Source organism: Aquila chrysaetos, chromosome 17 (assembly GCF_900496995.4).
Source record: "Aquila chrysaetos chrysaetos chromosome 17, bAquChr1.4, whole genome shotgun sequence".
Lineage (NCBI taxonomy): Eukaryota > Metazoa > Chordata > Aves > Accipitriformes > Accipitridae > Aquila > Aquila chrysaetos.
Window position 1 is genome coordinate 15,358,214 of NC_044020.1, and position 18,097 is coordinate 15,376,310.

At 43.7% G+C, this 18,097-nt stretch overlaps 1 protein-coding gene across 8 annotated transcripts in view; it reads right to left on the reverse strand.

Annotated features, from left to right (window-relative positions):
- EPS8 (epidermal growth factor receptor pathway substrate 8) overlaps positions 1-17,056 on the reverse strand; it is a 140,713-nt gene extending 123,657 nt beyond the window's left edge. For 5 of the 8 annotated variants that reach the window (XM_030040372.2, XM_030040376.2, XM_030040368.2 and 2 more), the window contains exon 1: positions 16,071-16,289. The gene's annotated coding sequence lies outside the window, so the exon portion shown is untranslated. Of the gene's footprint in view, positions 1-16,070; positions 16,290-16,657 lie in introns of those variants that run through there. The other 3 variants (XM_030040377.2, XM_030040375.2, XM_030040369.2) reach the window with 2 other exon arrangements.
- Positions 17,057-18,097: the final 1,041 nt, after the last annotated feature.

Sequence of the window (18,097 nt, forward strand, 5' to 3'; positions counted from 1 at the left end):
AGATATTAAAATATATGGGTTCACACACTACAGTCTTGTAAGAAGAGCAGTGGGAGCAGTTACAGCTCAAGTCACCCAGGGGCTCCTTTTGTCTTTCTGCTCTTTTGGCTCACAGCCCTTTTTGATGAGAAAAGTGACCGTGTGCCAGCAGTGCTCGTGTGTCCTGCGTGCTTCAGGTCCTTTAAAGATAGCTGGAGGGTTGTGGCCTTCATTCTCCAGGTCTGTATTCTGAAGAACCCTTTTGCATACACCTTCAGTGTACGTGTGGACTCTCAAGAGCTGTTACAGAGGCTTAGCTTTCAGTCTGAGCTTTGCGTCTGCCCTCTTAAAAGTCTAATTTCTCATTCTCATCCCCCCTCCCCAAAATGAGAATTCCCAACTTAGGTTCCTCTTGAGAGCAAAATTTAGTGTCTTTCTTGGTATAATCTTCAGCTAAAGCATGGTATCCTTCTATTAAACTTTTATCTTAAAACACAGTGTTTTCTTGAATTGTCCCAGAATGCCACAGCCTGCTTTTAGCAACCTGTAAGCAAAGCGCTCAACACCTCTTTGAGCTGCAATGCAGCTTTCACCCCTAATTGTCCAAGCTCTCATGACTAGTCACCTCTTCCTTTACTCTCGGGAACAACATTTGAATTTGAATGCTGGTGCCTCATGTTTCATCCCTGTTAGAAGAACCAGCATATCCATTTCCAGCACTAATAAGTTTAAATGAGTAGTGACAGTTTCCAGTCATGCAGAAACATAGGCAGACTCAGATGTCATTCTCAAAATGGTAACTGATTTGAGAGAGAGCATCACAGTCAAATTGCCAAAATAGATATCTGCTTTTAAATGACTCATTAAAATCCAGGGTGGATCAAAGGGCCTGATAGCAAAGGATTATTAGGAAAAAAACCCCACCACATTTAATGTGTTAGCTAACATGTTAGAATCCCCAAGAAGATAAAGCAATTTTAGTTTCAAACAAAAGTACTTGTCTTTGTGAGAAAAGACAATTTATTATTAATTCAAGATAAAATCATGGTACTGGAGGTGAGCCAGTTTATTGTTTTAACAAGACTTAGCAGACTGAACTCAAGATAACAGAAGAATCCCAGGGCTTTGCAAAAGAGGGATAAAAGCTACAAGCTCTGGTTTCCCAAGCAGCAGCACTGACATGCCCCGCTCCAGACCTCTGTTTGCTACCGCTGTCATAGCCCCAACTGATACCATGGCTGGGGGTTTAATTTTCTAGGGTTGTTGGGGCAGTCATTTTAGCTTTCACTGTCTAGTAGCCAGCAATACAGGTCTGCAGCCAGTGCAAAAGATCTAGAGACTGTAAAAACATATGGAAACAAAACCAGTTTCTTTTGCTCCATCCATACAGTGGGTGCTATGAAAAACACAGGGTTCATAAGCAAAAAAATTAGTGATGTGCTTCCCATTTAACTGTTAGCCTTTACAGGGATAAGTCTAGATAGAGAAAGAATTGAGTGAAAACAAATTGAAGTGCCTCATGGCAGGAGACCCTGAAGGCTCTCCTAACTCTCAACAGTCACATACTGACGTTTTTAATGGAGGCGGAATGAGGCCCCATACATTACCATTCTGCTCATTCCCCAGTCAACAGCCCCCACTTTTTCATCTTCACATCACTTACCACAGCTAGTACACCTACCTCTGCAACGCTGATACTGAAATATGGTAGCTGATTCTTCAGCCTAGCAAGCAACTGGAAATTGTGAGGGATTTCAATAGAGAAGAGCTTAGACAAGTTTACAGTAAAACTTGCTTAGCTTCATTTGAGGCAATACCGAGTAGCAAAATTGAGGATGAGCTGCCGTACGTCATTCACTACCTTCAGAAACCCTAAATAGCCAACCTTGCATGCAAGAGATCTCAGCTATTTATAAAATGAACAGCCCCGAACCAAAGATGTTAATCCTCACGTTTACTTCACCAGGGTACAGAAAGCACCCAAAAGACATTATCTGTCATTAAGCACTTACATCAATCTCTGAATTTCCACCTCTCATCTGAAACCTACAGCTGAACAGAGTAAAATCAGAATCAACCTATATGAAACAATGTATTGCAGCATTTTCAGCCTCTCTTCACTGTATAGTCTAAAGAAGGTAGCATTTTAAGACTTCTTTGTAGTTCATACCCCAGTGACACACCAACGAGATAGAGTAATTCCTGAGGACTGCAGAAGAACATGAAGGAACATTAAAGAGAGACAAGGGAGATCATTAGGCAGGATTAGATCCTCTCTCTCCCTTTTTCTTTAAAAAAGCCCTCTCATCTCAGATAAACAGAGGGGGTTTCTTGGTTTATTTGCTTTTCTGTCTGGAGTTAGACATTGCCCAGCAGAGTTTTCATGAAAACATAACGCTTGTTTAAAATAGTACACACTTCAAACAAAAGATGTGTCTCACAGTAAGATGAGGACACAAAAAAATAACAAGAATAGCGACAAATTCTTTTAAATTGTTTCCAAATGATCTAAGTTTCTATGAATAAAACAAGCACCCAAATTTTCTTGGGGCTTGTTTCGGTTTTTTTGTGAGGATTGTTGGTTTTTTTAATCTGAGATTTTGGGCCTCAATCTTACAAGCACTTAAGTTAAACAACAGGCAGACAGACAAGTCATTCCATTAATATCAGTGGAGCAAGTAAGTATTTATAGATGAAGATTTTGATCCTGAATCAACCCTCTTCCCGTGGTTGAGGGCAACTCCTTCACAAACACCACTACCAAGCTTTATCAGTGAACATTTCCAACAGGGCCAAAGAATACCTTTAAACTGCTCAAGGTAGGTCTTAGGCAATTCCTGGTAAGTTTAGAAACAAAAGATTTCTGTTCACTACATCCAGCGAAGGGGGAGAAGACTTTCTGCTAAGCCACAGACATTTGAGTACCACTATACACCAGAGCCTATGCTCCATCAGATTCACAGTACATGAACTACCATTGTCTGGAACACACCAACTGCTGAAGACAGCAGTATGGACATTATGTACATTACCAGATGCCGTTTTCCTAGGAAAGACACTAGATCTAGATGAAAACAAAATACACAGCTGTTGTAAAATTGGAAAGAAACTAAAAACTATCTGTGCAGAATACGTACACGTATTGTCTAAAAGGCATAAATAAGGAAAAAGCAAGAGAGGACAAAAGCCCTGCATTTTTTTCCTGCTAGAACAACGACTCAGTGCATTTCTAGAAGCTCTAGGGGGAATACGTGTCCAGAGTGGAGAGTACACAGTTTAGACCAGGAATGCTAATCATATATGGTTTCTAATCAGTAAGTGCAACATCACCATCCCAATGTCTATGAAAAAAAATTTTCCATACAACAAAAATTACCCCCAAGCTCCAGATCAGCATCATTTTTAAGGTCAGTTGATCCCTGAAGGCACATGTCTATCACAGGGTAAGAACAGGGGAATATCTGGAAGTCTCCATTACTTTATGTCATCATGGCAACAACACTGCCTCAGAACATTTCCTCATTACTGGAAGAAAGAGTTCCATGCAGGGAGCACATAAAGAGTAAGGTCATCTGTAAAATTACCATGCACTTTTCTTTACATCCTAAAGAAGTCACTGCACTAAAGCTCTGCGAGGGAGGTTTTAAGACCAAGGAGGACTTGAAGGATTTGTGACACATTCCCACACAGTCTTTGTGGATTCAATTTAAAACTGCTTTAAGTGACATCTGTGAATCTTGTTCAGTAGCAGCTGTAAGGGAGACACGACCATGGAGAAAAAGTGTTATTGCTGGCACTATTGGGAGTACTAGCACAGCACGCATCTGGACATCCCAGTCGCTGTACACCACCATCTCCCTGGTCTAGGAGGTAAGAAGGCCCTGAGTCTCTCAAATATCAAGATGAACCAATACAAGAACCTCCCCAATACTTCCATGGATTTCTCCCACAGGGTAATACAGCCTTTAACTCTTAGAAACTGTTTTGCAACCAAGTGTCTCAGTCTGCCATGTGAGCAAAAAATGATTATGCAGAGAAGTATACAGTGGTTCAGAAACTGACCTGAGTTTATACAGCAAAGCATGAAGAGAAAACAGTACAGACTCCAGGATCATCTGCTTTTAGCCTATGAGGTTTGGGTGGAAAAGGTCTATGTGTAGAGGAGGAAATCTGGATTGCATCTGCTATGTGCCAGAAAAATATATATATATATAAATACAAACAACAGCATCTAGAGGGTAGCACCACGTACTGGCATTTACACAATCCAAACACAGAACCACTAAAAATTCATTAATGTACTTAGTGAAATATGCCAATGTTTGCCAGAGGCAGGTACTTTAAACTATTGTGTCTATCTTCCTCAGAGAGGAAGGACAAGAAATCTTCTTTTATATTTTTCTACCAGAAATAGAAAGGCAGAAACTCTCCTCCTTCATACACTCTGGAGGTCAAACTAGATGATGTAATGATCCCTCATGGCTTTAAACAGGTTTTATAGATTATCTGACTTAAAAATAGACACAATGTTTAAATAATAAAATTCTCTTGAAATTGAGTGCCTAGTACAACAAGCCTCCAGTCACTGGCTAACATCTGGAGGAGCTATGACCATACGAACATTTGTAATAAACCAAAGGGAAAATCTTAGGTAGATATTCTGAAACTGAGATTTTATCCCACTGACTCTGTCTGCCTGAGAAGCAAATGATATGTACTATCTTCCATATAGTCTGCTTTAGCTAGGTGCAGACCTCCAGAAAAGCACGCAGATGGAAGATGTGTCTACAGTGCAGACACCATACCCAGGTTTGGGTACTGGACCCAGTCTAGGCATGGCAGCAAGGACCTCTGTCCTCTGCCAAGAGGCATGGAGTCCCATGCAACCGTAGCCTGTTTCTGGTACTGGGAGAGTACAATTAAAATCTGCTTGGATATGCCTGCACTGTCCTGACATCTCTGCTGTAAGCACTCCTCTGAATAACTTAATTTAAAGCCTGTTCCCATACAATAACTGCCAGAGGTCACGCCGTCACGGTTCAGATGAGGACCTGAATTCGTTAAGTGAACCAATATATGCGTTGCCTTTTTGCTCCCTTTTCAAGTACAAGGCCAAAGGAGGAAGTACAGAAGAGATGTGTTGTCATCTCGTCAATGGAGCTGCTTCTTCTCAGCTACACCATTGTTTAACTTGTCACAAGAACAAGCAAAACAATACAACACAGCAAACCTCACCAACTTGTATGAACAGCCTGGAAGTCCACTGGAAATCACTCAATTTCGTGAGCCGGTGAGTACACAAACAATAGGAATCAGATTACTTTGCTCATATGTTTTGACAATGGCAATTTCATTTTATTTATTATGATAATTCATAAAGCGCCATCAAATACAGTGTAGAATCTCTTATAAAAATAATTACAGTCTAGTAATGCAAGACCTCATTGAAGCACACCATTAATTCCTTGACAGTTAGGGAACGAGCCAAATACTTTGTGCAAATGAAGGATTAGCAAGGTTTCAACACACACATTTCCTTGCACTTAAAACGTGCAAGAAGCGAACCTTATTAAAACAGCATTTCATATTATACTTTAAAATGATGGCCCCTTAGGCAGATTTTCTGTGCTTCAAAAGATAGCTATTATACTACTGTATGTTGCAGTCTAGGATAACAGAAAAAGAAATTCCTATCAAATTGCTGTACCAATGTATGCAGGGAGCATAAAACAGTTGCTCTTTCCCACAGCCCTCAAGAAAACCCAGACTTTTATTCAAAATGAGGTGTCACCAGTCTCACACAATAAAGAGAGAACAGCTTTAATACAATGTTATGAATTGTCTTACACTTTGCTACTGAAAATATTTTGAGCAGCTAAAGCAACATTTTATGAACCTGCCAATTTGGGACATCTCCATATGGTCCTCAGGGTTATATTGCCTACCTCTGTGTGTTTAAACTGTTTCTATTTCCATGCAGAAGGACTTTGTGGTTGTACGCTTCATGGTTGTTTTTAAAATAGGATTTCCCTAAAATTAAAAAATAAAAAAAGAAGGCTGCTGCCTTTTCTTCTTGCTGTTTAATGATGTTCAAAGTTGTCTGAAAATTTGCTTACACATAATCATAAAGGACTGAATCAGTTCCCTGCTTTGCATCATTTCTGTTCTAGAAGTACTTGCAGTGCAGCCACTATGAAATCGTGCCGCCCATGACCCAGATCCGTGTGATCTCTCCAACATGTTAACTGATTCACGTCTTCATAATTAGAACTGATCCAGAAGCTATTAGGAAACATCCCTAGCAATTTAAATAAGCGTTATACTCGATATTAAGATATGATTAGAAACAGATCACTTGTTATAGGCAGTTTGACAGCCCGACTTAGTAAACTAGAACCCCCTAAAAATCATCAGAAATATCTAACAACAATATTCAAATAGAGATCTCATAATGAGCAATTAAGAATGCTGAAAGAACTCACAGAAGGTGTTGCATTCTTCTAAACTTTTCCATCTTATCTCAGCTGTTTACAGTAAAAAGAACAGAGAAGTTTTCTTCAAAGCACAATTATTATCAATCCTCTCCAACATTCCAGCAGCACAATATTGTCCTTAAAAAGCAGCCGAGTAACCCCCTGAGATCCTCAGGAGACGTTAGCAAAATAATTGTTCCCCCTCAGTGTTCCTTTGTTATTATTTTTTTTTCTTACCCTTATTACTTCAGGCAGAAATGACTTGAAGATATTATCATCAATTTACCAAAACAGAATTCCCCTGCATTTATTTCCTTTTAGGTTAAAGTTTGACAATTAAATTGTACATTAGAGCTAAATCTAATGATTTTCTACCTGGCTAAAACTGATTGGCCCACTAAGTCTTCAGCTTAATTTTTCCCCTGCTCTCATTTTGCTAACTAGAAGAGAAATGAATCTACCTTCAAGCCTGTGGGAATCAATCTTCTTTTCTCTTTCTCACAATTTATAAGTCAGAGGCTTAAAAAGTGTTCATATCCTCTTTTAACAAGCTGGTTATGCGAGATAAGCACAAGAACATTAATAAAAATAGCTCAGCATTAAGTCATGGATGTTTTACAAAAGTAGACCTAAAAAAAAAAATCCTAAAGGCTAATTGTGATTTATACCATGTCTCTTTTCCTATACTACCAATTATCAATCATCTCTAAAAGATCCCTTCTTTTACATGCCAATGTCAGGAGTGCAACTGCTGCTAGCTCATTCCTAATCAGGTGAGACACTGCACAGCATGCACCACCCCCCAGGTAGCCCTGTGAACGCTGGCATACTGCAGAAGAGGTTTTACTCTTTGCCAGTTATGGACTTTTACCTTTTTTTTTTTTTTTTAAGAAGTCCTTCACAAAGATTCCATAGCTGGAAGCACAGCTTCTCTCATCAGCTCTCCCACACGTTGTACCTCAGCATGGTCTGCACCGCCACTTTTACGACCACCCCAATCTCTCCGGTGTTCACAAAAACTATACCTAGAACAACAATAATACAACCACCAGCACTGAAACTTTTATTACTGCAATTGCAAGTAAGCAGCTGGTGGTAATAATAATACTACTTAGCATTTATATGGTGCTTTATATCTTCAAAAGGCTGTGTAAACATTTGCTAATTAAGCCTCACAGAACTCCTGAGACACAGATAGATTTTTTGTTTATAAATAGGAAAACTGAGGCAAAGAGTCAAAACAGCTGTCTTCAAGATCTTTAGATGATTTTAAAAAAGGGAATGGAAAACTCTTTGGACAGTAAGAACTTTCAGAGTTATAAAAGTACAGCTTAAAACACTCAAAGAATCTGACAGGACATAAACTCTCATGCTCTGCGCATCTATCCCCTCCAATAAAGTCAGCAAACACTTTCCCCAGTGTGCTGGTTTTGGCTGGGATAGAGTTAATTTTCTTCATAGTAGCTAGTATGGGGCTGTGTTTTGGATTTGTGCTGAAAAGAGCGTTGATAACACAGGGACGTTGTCGTTACTGCTGAGCAGTGCTCACACCGAGCCAAGGCCTTTTCTGCTCCTCACCCCACCCCACCAGCGAGGAGGCTGGGGGGGCACAAGGAGTTGGGAGGGGACACAGCCGGGACAGCTGACCCAACTGACCCAAGGGATATTCCAGACCACACGACGTCATGCTCAGTGTATAAAGCTGGGAGAAGAACAAGGAAGGGGGAAATGTTCGGAGTGATGGCGTTTGTCTCCCCAAGTCCCTGTTACGGGTGCTGGAGCCTTGCTTTCCCGGAGATGGCTGAACACCTGCCTGCCCATGGGAAGTGGGGAATGAATTCCTTGGTTTGCTTTGCTTGCCTGCGCGGCTTTTGCTTTACCTACTAAACTGTCCTTATTCTCAGCCCACGAGTTTTCTCACTTTTCTGATTCTCTCCCCCATCCCACCGGGGGGGAGTAAGCGAGTGGCTGGGTGAGCCTTAGCTGCCGGCTGGGGTTAAACTACAACACCCGGGAAGACGTAGTTCACTGCTGCCAGCTGCTCTAAGCTACTGGCCACTGTGGGGCACAAAATGCTGTACTGCATAGGCCAGTAGGACCATCTCATCTGCCAAACCCCCAACCGGGAAGTCTGAGCCCCTCTGAAGAAGTCAAACCGTTGATAAGCTGCACAAAACTGTGACTTCAATCGGTCATCACCAAGACTGGGCCTCAACAGCAACTTGCTTCTCCTCCAGGACTGTATTCTGTTCTGTCACTTTGAAGAAATGTATGAACACGTCTTTTTCTTGCATGTCAACATTTAGCTTTAATATAAAAAGTGAGAAAAACTGTAAATTCTAAGTAGAAAAGAACAAATGCCACCACGTATTGAAGGCACTTCTGGGAATATCTTACATTCATATTCAGTAAGACGTTGATTGAACAGACTTTTTTTTGTGTGTGTATTAGACACCTCATTCACATAGGGAAAACAAATGCCTACACACACTCTAACACCTCCTATTCAGGTCTTGAGCTCTAGAACTGCTTGAAGTGAGCTTAAAATTATTGCCTAGACAAAGTGCACAGCATTAAACCTTTAGAGAAGACATGACTTTTCAAACCCTATCCTACAAAGACTTGACTACACATGTAATTTCACATACGATGTGTCCCAGCGAGATCAACAGATCTGAAATGCATTTCAGAAGACACTGGAAGACTAATGACACAAAAGGGTAAAAAGAGTTGGTTTGTGAGCAAGAAAAAGCTTTACTGCAAGAAGTGCCGTGAAGTGCATTCTGCAAAGTTGGACACAGAGCACTATGTGCAACTGAAGAGTGAAGTAAAACAAAAAGGGTAGGGAAAACTTAGGAGATAAATAAAGAAACAGAAAGGAAAAAAAACAGGAGACTAAAGTTATACCAAGACTCAAGAGCAGGAGGGACCACAATATGGAAGATGGTGGAGAAACATGGCTCGGGCAAGTGGAGAAGGAAGGAAAACTTTAAGAGCTCACCCAGGTGCCAGGCTGAGCGGGGAGAACTGAGACCAAAGCTGAAGGTAAGGCTCAAAATGCAGCAGTGCTTTTAGCACAGAAGCAGCCATGAGAAGGGAAACAGTTACTGCAATGGAGAAGCTGTGTTTGTTTCTCAGCAGTGGTAGGACATTCGTCACACAGGGGTAATTTACCTAATGGACACTAAAGTACTAAGTCCAGGTTCCTCACTCTGCCCTCTGTACGTGGGACAGCAATAAGAAGCTAATTACCAGTTAGCCTGGATTTATTAGCCATAACAAAGTCTGCAGCTGAAATAGGAACAGACTCCACCCTCCTACCTGCCAGCCCTCTGCCCTCACCCCTAGACAATTCTTTATGCTTAAAAACAGGAAGAGAAGGAAACAGAAGAGATGAAACATTACACTAAGGTTGCAAGAGCATGGGAAGAATTGCAAAGCAATAAATAACGCTAGAAGTGGAGAAGAGAATAAGTAATTCCACTTTGGGAAAACCGAGCCTAAGATGACATTGAAGTGAAAGAAGAAAAATGTGTATTTAAATACACAGCCTGCCACCCAATTCTGAATGTGAAACATAGATGTATATTTATATCTCCAACTGAAGGCAGTATAATGCACTCACTGGCTTCTCAAGACATGTTGTGCAAAGCTGAAAATTACATTAGAGGCACATCTATAAATGGCTGACTTTTCCATGCCATCTTTAAAATGGCACAGAAGATCATCAAGTTGAATTTTATTACAACTTGATATCACAAACTCCTCATGATGTAACTCAATTTCATTGCATAGTCCTTGCTATATCATTATCAGGTGCACCCAGTTACAGTGAAGAACTCAACATACAAGATGAATGTCTCGCTCTTTGCACAAAGGTCTCACATTCACATGCTCTGAGTAATAGAACTGCACATTCAAAATATTTTTATGATGTATGCTGGGATTCTCACAGGCACCGAACTCTTAACGAATCCCTGCATCAACCAGATACCTAGCTCTCTGAAACAGCAAGTGTTAAATCTCTCACGGATTAGAAAAAGAAAGCTTTCTCAAGGCTAATTACTCCAAATTATATTTTACACTGGAAACAAAGAATTCTTTGACTCAGGAGATAAAGAAGACAACACCTCAGACACACTGTGGAAGCAAGCAAAAAGAGCAGCGGCATCGGAAGAAGGAAGAGTACATCAGAACGAAGAGCAGAGTCCTCAGTCTGCATGAAAGGAGCATTCAGAGGGCTGAATTAACATTAAGCCCTCTCAACCACCCCAGAATGAAAGAAAGTGCTCATTAACCAAAGTTCACATTTCAGGTGAAAGACAAATCACTAGGAGCATTAAGTGAACAAATCGCAGCAACGTCAAATTCTACCTAAAGTTAAAACATTGATAAAATTGGGATAATCTTGTATCTCACCAGGCATCTGCAAGTATTGAAGAGCAAATGGACTTCCGTGATCTCATGTATTTCTCATATTTTTTAGATCGAGTTTTATGCAGCTGATTTGGGGGGTATGTTAAATATCGTTTCCCTTTCCCAATGGGTCTGGACCTATATTAACGAACAGCAAAAAGGTACTGCTAACATCTCACTTTCAGCTTCTCTTTGCACTTGAGCCAATTTCTGGAAGGCAAGGGGGAGGAGAACAGACCACTGATGGGAGAAGCAGCAGTCCTAGTGCCTGCTTTTCTACTTGGTCAAATTGTTAAAAATGCTTTTACATGCAGGAGTAGAAATCAAAGTAATACACACAAATCCCATGAGTCATCCCTTTATTTTCCAGTTACAAACATTCCTGAGCTACAGACATTAAGGCTTACAGTGATGCTCTTGCAGTAGGTTAAGCCTGAAGCATCCAGCAGCTACAGCAAATCCCAGCCCCCTGGCCCAAGAACCAGCTATGGCAGCTTCAGAATCAAGTCAGCTGAATACAGCTCCTCTATGCTCATGGGAGGCTTGAAAGAAGTCAGATGTTCCCTTACCTGCAGTGGTAATCTCTAAAATCCAGAAAATCCTTAAGTGGTAACATTTTGGATTATTAAAAGATAAATCCTCTATCTCATGTAAAAGCAATGCATTCTTGAAAAGAAAAAAAAATAAAAAACAAGTTATCTGCACAAAACCTACTTTAAGTTACTGAATATCCGTAACGCCTACTCTCACTCAACAGATACCATTCTTAAAATGGTGAGTTTTTTCTAAATATTCTGTTGAAATAGACAAAGTTTTCACAGTATTACAGGACAAGGACTTCATCATTTCACAGCCCAGAGTTTTATACAGGTTTGGTTTTAGTTTGAAGTTTTATAGAGAACATAGCAATTTCCATGGTTGGTCAAAACGCCAACTTGAGTGAAGCTTTAAGAACAAATGCAAGTAGAATCCCCTGTCACACCATCAGTAATGAAGATGCCTGTTATGCGTCAGAAAACTACACAACAGAAAACCCCACAGAAATTAATAACTTAAGGAGATATGTACAAATTCCATGGAAAGTACTAGCCCTGTACCTTTGAAGCTAGAGACAGACGTCTGCTAACCTTGTTTATCCAGAACACATAAGGTTGCTGAAGTCTATTCAGAAAAACACAAAGGTGATAAATGCAAAGAAAGTAATTTGTAATTTGCTGTTTCCACTTTAGATCTTAATCCTGTGGAGATTCACAGCATGAGTAACTTTAATTACTGAGACAGTGGCACAGAGAAGGGAGGGAAGAAGTGACTGGAAGCGTTCAACTAGTAGCATTCAAGGCCTTGAGTTGGCTAATATTTAAAATTTTTACTGAAACTGACATTACAAAATAAAATCAAAAGCATGTGTTAGTGATTGTGGGCTCATGGTCACAGCTCAAAATGAAAACAGGTCCTCAAAAGCTAATGCTAATGTTTCCAATTGTGACCAATTCATTTTTTATCCCCCCAGTATCCATGACATGCAATTAAAAACAAAACAAACAAATGAAAAAATCCCTCCCCACAAAACAGATTTAAAGGTTGCTTCTTCCCACATCATCGTGGTCTTTCCAAGAAGGCTGTGACTAACCTCGCCAGGCAACAAGCAAAATTACGTAGGTTCTCTGAGTATCAAACGCTATAAAAGACGCCTTGCCTTACCTTTCCATTTCAGTGAATGAAGAGCTCTGTTTTGTAAACAGTTATACAAATGTTCTTCTACGCACACACCAAATAGTCTCACTGACTTAGATGAAACTTTAATGACTTTATACCTAAGTTCATCTATGGGCACAACAGGGAGAAACCCAGCAGTCACTCAGGACTGCAGTAACAGCTGAAGTTCCCAGCAAAATGTAAAATTAAGATGACAGCAATCATCTAACTTGCAATCTAGGGTGGGAAACCGAAATTCCTAGGTATCAGGGTTAAATCAAGATCTGTACAAAACTAAGAGAAATTCAGTGTGTTGGATGAATAAATCAATGGATGAATCAATCTAACTCTGGAGTTGAGATCAACTGGCAGCAGTTACAGCCCTCCCTGAAAGCAGGAATTCTAGATTCTGGTAATGCAAAGCATTTAATACTGGAAAAACTAGAGAACCAAGAAATTAGCCTCTTAGCCTTTTCTTCCCCCCCCCCCCCCCCAATGTGAAAATTCAATATATAACTGCACTGTTAGTTTAGTAATCAATGGTATTTTTAGTGACTTAGAGTTGTAGTGGGTATTGTGTAAGTATGGCCCTACTACGAGGAAAAATGGTACTTCAGGCACCATGCTGCTCCCTGTGCCACAAAACAAATACTGAAGCTTCAAAATCAGTTAAAAGCCATCTAATCGTGAGCTGTTGATTAGCCTCCTTGCAAACCCAGCTCGGGACTAGAATGATGAAAACTCTGAATCCCTATGGACAAAGGGGGCACAGAACCAGATGCTGTTAAGTAAGAAAGCAAGAAGAAATCCTTGTTTCAAAGGAAACGTGGGAAACAGACCTATCCACACGCAGAAAACGCACACTCAAGCAAAGCCCCTTTCCAATTCTCTTTGCATAGAGATATTAGGATCGGGCCATGCACGCTGTACCGTAAGCAACACAGCCCTGAGGTGTTAAATGTCTTTCCTTTCTGGCCACCAGTGCCACAGCAGAAAGAGAACAGTCTGGATGGGTCACAGACCAAAGGGCTTCATTTTCCTGGCTGGCACAGCTGCAAGCTGTGTCTTCAAGAAAATCTCGTACCGTTGACCAGTCATTCACCATTTGAGAGACAGAGTGATGCAGGAATTGTAATTAGGGGTATAAGAGGAACAAGTGCTAGACACCAAAATCAAAGTTAGCAAGTACTTTATTAGTGCAGTCTTCATTGTGTGGACTTGAAGTCTTCTGTTATCTCACTGCAGTAGCTGAAGAGAAAAGTTCTTATATATTTAATCTATTTTGACCCTCAGGGCACCAATTATTCGACTTCAGATGTTTAGATTTTAATAAGCTTTCACCCACAGGGGAAAAAAATGCAGCAGTTAATGTGACTGATTCGCCATTTACAGCTAGACCATGGACAGAAAGAAAATCAATCATATTTCACAAATTTAGTTGTTGCCAAGTGCAAAACTTCTGCATTTTTTTCTGCCTGTGCATTTCACAGCAAAAGTAATTATCTTTAGATCAATCTTGCCCTCTCTATTATAGCTATATATAACCTGGCACCTCATCACTATTGGGTGTTGTTGCTTGTGGGGTGTCACCTCCCTCCGATTAAATCTAATGGGACGCTTTGGCTGCTTTCAAGATTACACACAATCAGAAACATTCGTTCTGAGCTATGAGAAGGCATAACTCAATACTGCAGCCATTATGAGTACGTGACAATACAAACCAGTTGGACAATTAAAGTCCAAAGCCACTTATATTTCCATAGCCTCCCCCAGTAAAAGCAAGCAGCAGCCCCAACCTGCTTCCACAGAGCCTTGAGCACAGTATTTCATTACCTGACGATACCCGTATGCTAATAATGCTACACTCGCTGTGAACTGTGAATCAAGATGAGGTATGCTGCATCTCCCTTACACCGTGGAAACCCTGTAAGCCTTTTGCAGTCCCCACTGCTCACTGAGAGGAAACGACCAACCCATTTCAAGCCTGGCCTAGGAGAGGACCGCTTCTCAGAGGGCAAGGGTTGCAGCATTTCCATGGGTACTCCATGGAAAGGAGACCGGTCACACAATGCTGATTCAGTGTTTCCAGTTGCTAACAACAAAAATGGTCATTTTTATGCTCTCCCATGTAAGCAACTTTTGTAGCTGACATACAGACATTGCACAATCACAAACGAGAAGAAAGATGGTCAATAGGAAGGGAGGAGGACCACATTTTTGATGATGAAGGAGAAGCACAATTAAAATAGGATCTATACTGCAAAAGACGCACGAGATCCATCATTTGGTTAATATTCCAGTAGATGTAACACAGAGCAGTAATACTTTTATCTTCAGTATTTCACTTTAAGTACACACAGCAGGCTCCACCAAAGGTCATACTGCTTCATGTCTTTAACTCTGGGGGTACAAGCCCCACGAGCCAAGACAAAGCACAGGTTTTGAGTGGGAGGGCTGGTTCCAAACAACATCCTCAAGAAAAACTTGTTTCACCCTTCTATTGCCTGCTACTAGCTGGCTTGAACCTGGGGTTTAGTGGAAGCTGCAATGTCTTGCCTTTCATGGATACAACACAGACCTACTGAGGTTACGGGGGGGGGGGGGGGGGGGGTGCAGAAGCACCTTAAATCATGCCACAAAATGCTACAAACCTGTTTTCCGCTGTGGGCCCAAGTCACCCCTCGTGCACTGGCGCGATGCGTAAGGGAGCGCACGTCATGGCGACGAGAGGGGCAGAAAGAGGAAGAACGCCAGGGAAAGTTAGCAGATAGAGGGAAAGGGCTGAACAGCAGAGGAGAAGGAAGACAGCAGGGCAGAGCACCAAAGAAACGCGGGCATGCAACAGGATTATCGCACCCGAAAGCTGCCCTTCGCCAGCTACCAGCAATACATGCCAGCTTTGGAAAAGCCAGCTTAACCGCGGGGGAAAAAATACCACAATAAGGAGTGAAAGCCAAGTCACCTGGTAGAAGGTGAGGCAGGAGGAGGAGGAGGAGGGCCAGGCACGGACGTTGCCCTTCTCGGGCAGCGGCGGGGACCCTCGCCCCGCCGCCCCCGGGGCCGCGGCACGCTGCCGGTGGGAGCCCGGCGGGCAAGGTGCGAGCAGGTGTGGCGGCGGCTGGCGTTACCGCAAGGGGGGACAAAAACATACGTACACCTATACATCCACACGTACGCACACGGGGAGCTACGTCTGTCTAAAGCCACGGCGGCAGGGAAAGGCTGCGGCGGCGAGCGCCGTCCCCAGCCGCCGCGGCAGAGCCCCGCACAGCCCGCGGGGCCCGGCAGCGAGTTCTCCAGCGGCCCCTGCCCCAGCGGAGGGCGGCGGCAGCGCCCGCCCAGCCCGCGCCGGCGGGACCGGGGGGGAGCCTGGGGACGATGCCCCGCAACTCGCCACGTTACAGAGCCGGGCGGTCGCCCGGGCGGCTTTTAGGGTGGCGGAACAAAAGCGAGGCGGGGGGGGGGGGCTCGGCGACCGGGGGAAAACCCGCCCCGCCAGCCCCTTACCTTCCCGGGCGTCCTCCTCCGGCGGCTGCGCCGCGCAGCTCCCGCGCCGGGGTGGGTGGTGGTGGCGGCGGCCGCGGGGCTCCGCGCGGGGCGGCCGGGGGTCCCCCGCCGCCGCCGCCGGGTTCCGGGCAGGGGCGGGCGCGGGGTCTCCGCTCCGCGCCGCCAACAAAGTGCCGGAGCGGCGCGGGGAGGGCGCCGGTGACCGGGAGCAGCGGCGGAGCGGAGCTCCCTCTGCCGGCCCGCCGCCCCGCCCCGGCCCCGGCCCCGGCCCCGCCGCCCCGGCCCCAGCCCCAGCCCGCGGCCGGGGCGGGCCCGCGGGCGGGCAGCGCGGAGCCCCGCGGAGCCCCCCGCGCCGGCGGGGCTGCCGCCCAGCGCCATGCGGGCTGTGCGCGCTGCCGGGGGCGCGGGGCCGCCTCGCCTCGCCTCCCGCTCTCCCCGTTGCGGTTTACGGGGCGCTCACGAAACGCAGAGGTACTGGGAGCAGCTCCCCGGAGCTGGGCTGAAACATGGGAGTTGTTTAAAGTGATCGTAAGCGTTCATCAAAAAAAAAAAAAAAAAGAAGAAAAAGAGCCACTCACAAAACCTACCAAGACTCCAAAGCAAAATCCTTCCCCGAAGAAGTAGGTGTATCCAAACCACGTTTGGAACGAGTGGGCTACGAGAACAAAAGTCTCCCGTCCTCGCTCGAAATCCCGGATGAGATCTCCCAGCTGTTTATGTTGTTTCCATCTGGCACCACATTCCTCCTGACCCTGACAACTTACACGTGGCTTTCACTCAGCACGGGGAATAGTCCCATGCGCAGATACTACTGGCATGCTTACAGGTAGCCAAAGTCCTCATGCTAAGCTGTTGCCACAGTCGTGATTTCTATAATGAGCTACTTCCACTCCTAAAATCGGGCTGTTCCCTGAGAATATCAGTTTTCACCGATTTCACTTTCAAATAAGCTTTTGTCTTTTGTGACTCCAGAGAAAAGCTAGAAAACATAAATCTTTCGACAGCATCAGACGGATGAAAAGAACCCCCCTTCAGGTAGTATATAGGAGAGCTAATCTGATTTTTGAGGTTCCGTTCCCGATTTTTGATAGGATTGAATTGCCAATCCTGAAAGACTTACAAACCTGCTTCATTGTGTTCTCGAGTCTCCTTCTAGGCTTCACCAAGATTCGTCACAAAGATCAAAATCAGATCTAGAGCAAACACGTAGCCACTTCCAAGATTGAGCCACGGTTATCCAAACACAGCAACAGGTCCTTTAGGCTACACAGTTTCTGTAATTCCAGGCCCTCTTCATGAAACCCACAGAGGAAAAGTATAAGCTAATGAAAGAGCAGCTGCTTGCTGAAATTTCCACTCAGTTCCAAGAAATGAGACTTGGCAGGTCCTTGCTTTTTATAACACTCCGTGACTCATTTGCAGAGGCAGGTGAAGTCAGAGCCATCACTGCCAGAGTCGTGCCCCTGACGGCTTCTCCAGGAAGGACACGGATTTTCTCACTTTTTAAAAAAGAAGAAAGGAAGATATTGCTCAGCTACTGTTTGCAGCGGTTTGGTTGCTGAATCTCAAGTGGTGCTAGTCCATCCTTGACCTGGTGTTTTCCAGCAAATGTTCCCGAGAGTAAGATCTGAGCTCTGCAAACAGTGTTATTTTGCCAGGCTCCCCGGCAGGTTGAGAGCTGAAGGCAGTGGGCAGCAGGCAGGCATGAGGCTCACTGCGAGCTCCTGCAAACCAGACAGGAGAGAGTAACCTGAGCCTGCAGATCAGGCTGGGAAAGGTGGGGCCTCACTCCACAATCGCTTAGGAGTTCACCTTAACCCTGCTTCCAAAAAAAAAAAAAAAGAAACCCCAAGAGAAACAGAAAAGCAGTTCAGCCAACTTCCCCTTCCTGGCTCTGAGCTGGCAAAGCCCCTTGTCCCGCTGCATCTTCTTCTAATGTTTCTGCCTCTGCTCCTTTTGCTGGTCCAGGGGTCCTCCATGAAACAGGAAAGCGCAAAAAATTCTTGTGAAATAATGGGGGAGGGGAG